General features: G+C 40.8%; 1 non-coding gene across 1 annotated transcript; it reads left to right on the forward strand.

Moving 5' to 3' along the window:
• The first annotated feature begins 5458 nt into the window (after nucleotides 1-5458).
• On the forward strand, nucleotides 5459-5671 carry LOC111534683. Its single transcript, XR_002729167.1, has one exon. It is a non-coding gene; the product is annotated as a small nucleolar RNA U3 (small nucleolar RNA).
• The last annotated feature ends 405 nt before the right edge of the window (nucleotides 5672-6076 follow it).

Raw genomic sequence — 6076 nt, forward strand, 5'->3', positions numbered from 1 at the left:
GCCTTCAGTTTCATGTAGGTGCAGCCTGACAATGCATTCTCTTGGGTCTTGGCCCGGGGCTACTTGCCTCTTGCTTCCTGTCCTGGGTCAGCTCTGACTCCTTGCACACTCAAGCCAAAGCATGGAATGCCCATGAGGCCATTTCTACCAGTAGGGAACTGAGCTGATGCCCAAATATTCCCCTATTCAATTCCTAGATGAATTGTTCTGGATTCTCAGCTATATGCCTCTCAAAATGTTCTATGGGGTTATTTATTGCCCATCGATGTGTCCAACTAGGTAACAACTCTTAGTATACCTATTCTTTTCTCCTTCCCTGTGAAGCTCATCCCCATCCCCGACTCCTCCTCCCCAGAATCACTTCCCAAATAAACCTACTAGCACTTAAGCCATTGTCTCATGCTCTGCTTCTTAGAGAACTCAGGGTAGGACACTGAATACGCTGAGCTGCACCCACTTCTTCCTTTCCCACTTTTGGGAGACTGGTGCAAATCTGAAGATTCAAGGTGCCTATGTGCATATGAAATCTATTGAAGGGAATGCTGGCCTGTGTTGGCTTCTATCTGACCCTAATAAATGAAATTACCCATAAGTGATCCATGGAAGTGAGCAACAGGAGCTGAAATATACCCCCATCTGCCACCTGTCCTGGAGAAAGACCTTGGATTTCACTAACTGTTTCTATCAGAGGGAAGCCCCCTACTGACTCAGGTGGATATCAAAAAGGTTTGGAGTTTATCTGTGCTCACAGGTAGCTATATCCCAAAAGTACATCCTACAGCGTCTTTTTGTTTAACAGGCAGATATTTACACAACACAGCTCAGGGTCTTTCTGGTTGACAGTGATGGCGACATCATCTGCACCTGGCTTTGCCCTATGAAGGAGAAACCATGTGACTCCTTTGGTTTTTTTTTTAGCCTGTGAAACATCTAGAACTGTAAGCTCTATAAGCTAGTCCAGAGGTTCCCCAAAACTGCCCTATGGGAATAGATATTTCTCAAAAGAAGGCATACAAATGGCAAACAGGTATATGACAAGGCACTCAACGTCACTGATCATCAGAGAAATATAAATCAAAACTACAATGAGATATCATCTCACCTCTGTTAAAATGACTTTTATTCAAAAGTCAGGTAATAAAAAATGCTGATGAAAATGTGAAGAAACATGAACCCTCATACACTGTTGGTGGGAATGTAAATTAATACAACCACCATGGAGAACAGTTTGGAGGTTCCTCAAAATCAAAAACAGAGCTGCCATGTGATTCGGCATTCCTGCTGCTGGGTATATGCCCAAAAGAAAGAAGATCAGCATATCAAGGAGCTATATGCACTCCCATGTTTATTGCAGCACTGTTCACAATAGCCAAGAATTGAAAGCAACTGAAGTGTCCAACAGATAAATGGATAAAGAAAATGTGGTACATATACACAATAGAGCATGATTCAGCCTTAAAAAAGAGATTCTGTCATTTGTAACAACATGGATGGAACTGGAGGTCATTATATTATGTGAAATAATCCAGGTAAGGAAAGACAAACATCACATGTTCTCACTTATTTGTGGGATCTAAAAATGGAAACAATTAAATTCATGGAGATAGAGAATAGAAAGTTGGTTACCAGAGGCTGGGAAGGGTAGGGGGAGGCAGGTGGGGATGGTTAATGGGTGCAAAAAAAAAAAAAAAAAAAAATAGACTGAATAAGACCTAGTATTTGATAGCACAACAGGGGGACTATAGTCAATAATAATTTAATCGTACATTATAAAATAAAAGTACAATTGGATTGTTTGTTACACAAAGGATAAATGCTTGAGGATGGGTACCCCATTCTCTATGATGTGATTATTTTACATTGCATACCTGTACTAAAATGTCTTCTGTACTCCATAAATATATATACCTACTATGTACCCACAAAAATCAAAAATTAAAAAAAAATTATTTAACTACTCTGTGAACTGACTACTTTAAAATCAGAGGGCTTTTTGTCTTTTTTAAAAAAAATTGTGGTCAAATATACATAACATAAAATTTACCATTTTAACCATTATTAAGTATGCCTGCCATTTAGTGGCATTAAGTACTTTCACATTGTTGTATCACCACTGTCTATTTCCAAACCTATTTCTCACACCAATAGAAGCTCTGTAACCGTTAAGCAGTAACTCCCTATTCCCCACCCCCAGCCCCTGGTGACCTCTAATCCATTTTCTGTTGCCTTTCCTAGATACTGTATATAAGTGGAATCATATAGTAGTTGTCCTTTTGTGTTTTTGTTTCATTTAACAGAGTGTCTACAGGGTTAATCTGTGTCATAGCATGTATCAGAACTTCATTCCTTTTTATGTCTGAATCATTCTCCATTGTATGGATATATCACCAGATTGGTTATCTATTCATCTATTGATGGAATCGGGGTTTTTTTTCCCCCTTTTGGGTGTGTGAATAATGCTGCTACAAACATGGATGTGCAAATATGTTTGAATCCTCGCTTTCAATACCTTTGGGTATATACCTAGAAATGGAATGGCTGAAACATTTGGTAATTCTATGTTTCATTTTGTGGAACTACCACACAGCTTCCACAGCAGCAGTACCATTTTGCATGTCTATCAGCAATGCCCAAAGGTTTCAATTTCTCCACATCCTCACCAATATTTGTGGTTTTCCCTTTAAAAAAAAAAATAACCATCTTAATGGCTTCTCCCACCTAATGGTAGTGAACTGGTATCTTACTGTGGTTTTGATTTGCCTGATGACTGACTTGGAAGCTTTTAAACAAATGCAAATTTCTGAACTCTACCTCTGGAAATTTGGCTTGGCTCTGAGGTTGGCACTATGGAGCTGGCTGGTATGGCCTCCCACCCAGGACAAAAAATCTCTTTTTATAATTTCCCAAACTGCTAATCTGGTCTCTGCACACCTCTGATAATATTGGAACTTGGGGTTTTCTCAGGAAGTCCATTCTATTTTTACACAGTTTTAGTTATCTGTCTTCTAATCAGAACTTGTGTAATTTATAGCCATTGATACAGTCTTGTGTGGCATGTTTCATGTCTTAAGGGTTCCATTCCCTCACCTCTACTTCATCCAGCCCCTTCAGCCTATATCTGTTCCTCCTCAAGCTTTCTCAGCCATTCCCATAGCAAGACTGCATCTGGCGAGCTTCCTCTATCCTCCCATAGCATCTTAAGCTTTCTCCATCATGGTGTTTCCACGTGTGTTGTAATTTCCTGTTTCCTTGTCTGCCTCCCCTATGACACTGTGAGTTCCTTGAAGGCTCACAGCTGTCTACAACACTGTTCACTGACGTTTTCCTCACTGCCCAGTGCATAAAGTGGGCCCTCAACAAATGGTGGTTGATGCATTTGTTGAAAAACACAAGTTCTGCACTAAATACATAAGAAAACACTTTGGATATTCTTCAGTATGTAATAAATTGTACTGTTAACATTAGGAGCTCCTCAATCAGCAAGAAAGAAAGAGCATTTACTAAAGCACAGTTTTCAAATTGGATGATAGAATCCTCAACCATTAAGAAATTGCATCTGTAAGCACAGGGAGCTGCAGAGGCTGCCTACATCCTTTCTCTCTCCACTCTCTTCTACAACAGACTTCTTGCGAGCACATACAATATTTGTTCAACCTGGGCTTTCTGTGTGCTAAAGAAAAAGTACCTTAGGGTGTATTTAAAGAACCACAGAGTTACATTTTTACTTGTGCATTTTACCTACAGCATTGGAAAAAGTAATTTTGCTTCAATTAGAGTAGGTCTTTTCAACCGCTGACATATGTTTATAGAGCATCTGGATATAATCTGATTAGCATCTGGTGTAAGCCTGTGAGATACTATCTATCTCCTGAGGTCTCCCTTGGAGAAGGAAAGGCATAAACGTGCACTCAGCTGGACCATCCCAGTGTTGACATCTGCTGTTGGGTCACACATCTGGGCCTCCCATCCTCCATCACTTTGCCAAAGTTCATCTGGACAAAGAGTATCACCCCCACGCTCTCAAGGTCCCGCTTTAATTGGAGCAGAAAACCAGCATCAGCACTCTGGCCAGTGAGAAAATCTTAACATTCTTCTCTCTTCTTTTCCCCTGCATATGTTAGAGCCAGCATGGAATGAATCACACACATCTAGAGAAGGAAAAGTATCAATAATTGATATGCCTCTCCCTGCTCAAGCTGCAAACATTGCCAGCTCTTTAGTTTATGTATTCCCCGTTCACCTTCAGTTTGCATCCTCAAAGTTACATGATAACATCTCTTGAGAATTCCCTTCCCCCACCCCGCCTTTTTTTTCCCCTGCATTTTGGAGGCAAAGATTTAAAGGAAAATATTTTCATGAGGTTGTATTTATTTTTGTTTTTTTTAGAGCAATAGAGCTACATCCCAAGATGTAAACAAATGGGTACCCTCTCCCCCACCCAATGCTCAATTATTTATGCCTAATTAATGTACATAACTGAATTGAGGATAAAGGAGCAGGCACCTCACATTCATCACCCAGCATAGAACAGCTGAACTAGGAAAGCCTAGAAAGTTCATTCTGTATAAGAATAAAGGAGGAAAAAAAAGGCAAGGGTGACTTTAGGTATTGATAAGTGGTTAGTTGTGCAGGATCTGATACAATCCTAGATTCATAAGTTTTTGTGCTGCGTTTGGGGAGAGAGGGCGTCTCCCCAGACCCAGCACAAAAACTTATGAATCTAGGGTTATATCAGATCCTGCACAACTAGGGATTTATATCCTCAGTTTAACTGAGTCTCATATACCCTTTACCTGTTTAAGTACCATAGCACCAAACAACTTATTTTAGAGATTCAGGCAATAGATATTCATTGAGTTCCTCTAATTTGTCAGGTACTAGATTGCATGCCAGGCATACCAAACAGTGCATCTGTCCTTACCCTAGATGGAGTCTAGTGAGGAAGACTGGCCACCAGAAGTGATCACACACATCAACGCAGTGTCCTGAACTGTGGGGAGGTTGTTAGTGAGAATGTAGAGCCCAAGAAGAATTGCGGGAGGAGGTGCTCTGACTGAAATGGTGAGGAAGGGCCTCTCTGAGGATATGACATTTCAGATGACACCTGGCAGCATTTCAGCTAACACTTGGCAGTATCAGTCAGTTGGGGGCAGAGAGTTTAAGACAGAGGGAACAGCCTGTGCAAAGGACAAAAAGAACCTGACGTATTCAAAGAATTGAAGTAATGCCAGTGTAGGTGAAGCCAAGAACGAGAGCAAGAAGGATGGGACTTAGAGGAGGAAGGAGGTTGACAGTGCTAAGTCGCACAGGCATTCTAGGTCTTACTAAAATTTGTAGCCTCATCCTAAAGACAATAAGAGCCATTAAAGATGTTTAAATTGAGAAACACAGCATAATTGATTTAGAAACAATGGTTGTTTGTAGAATGAATTGTAGGGGACAACAGTAAAACCAGGGAAAGATTATACTTTCAGGAATCATTTCTATAGTTTGTTACTAGAGAAGTTTCTCTGAATGTGTAAAGCATGAAAAACCACAAGGAGACACAGTGTCTGCTCCTGACTGAAAAGCCAGCTCTTGGTGTTGCTCTGCTGCAACTGCTATTTGCCATTGATAACCATTCTTCTCTTCCTCTGGGAAAGTAAGAGGGAAAGACTGCAGTCTGAGTGGTTCCTGTATTTGTAAAAAAATAAAAACAGGAAAACAAGTCATGGAAGAGAATGCTAATTGCCCACCTAATAACCTTTCTCCCCTCTACACAGATCTCTGATTTTACTTCAGTTAATGATGTGATTGTGTATCCCAAACTCCCTTGCAGCAAGGCAGCAAGGACTGGACAATGATATATAAGGAAGTGAAGTTCTTGGGTGCAGCTTCTGAAAGTCATCTGAGAGGGACTGCCTCATCTGGAAGGAGGCCCTTTCGCACTTCACTTCCTTCCCCTAACCTGCTCCTTGGAGTGCAGATGTGATGGCTGGAGCTCTAGCAGCTGTCTTGTCTTATGCCATAATCAGAAGATATTATGATGGCTTGGACCACAGAGGTGGCAGATGGGATGGAATGATGAAGGAGTGGG

Source organism: Piliocolobus tephrosceles, chromosome 2 (assembly GCF_002776525.5).
Source record: "Piliocolobus tephrosceles isolate RC106 chromosome 2, ASM277652v3, whole genome shotgun sequence".
NCBI lineage: Eukaryota > Metazoa > Chordata > Mammalia > Primates > Cercopithecidae > Piliocolobus > Piliocolobus tephrosceles.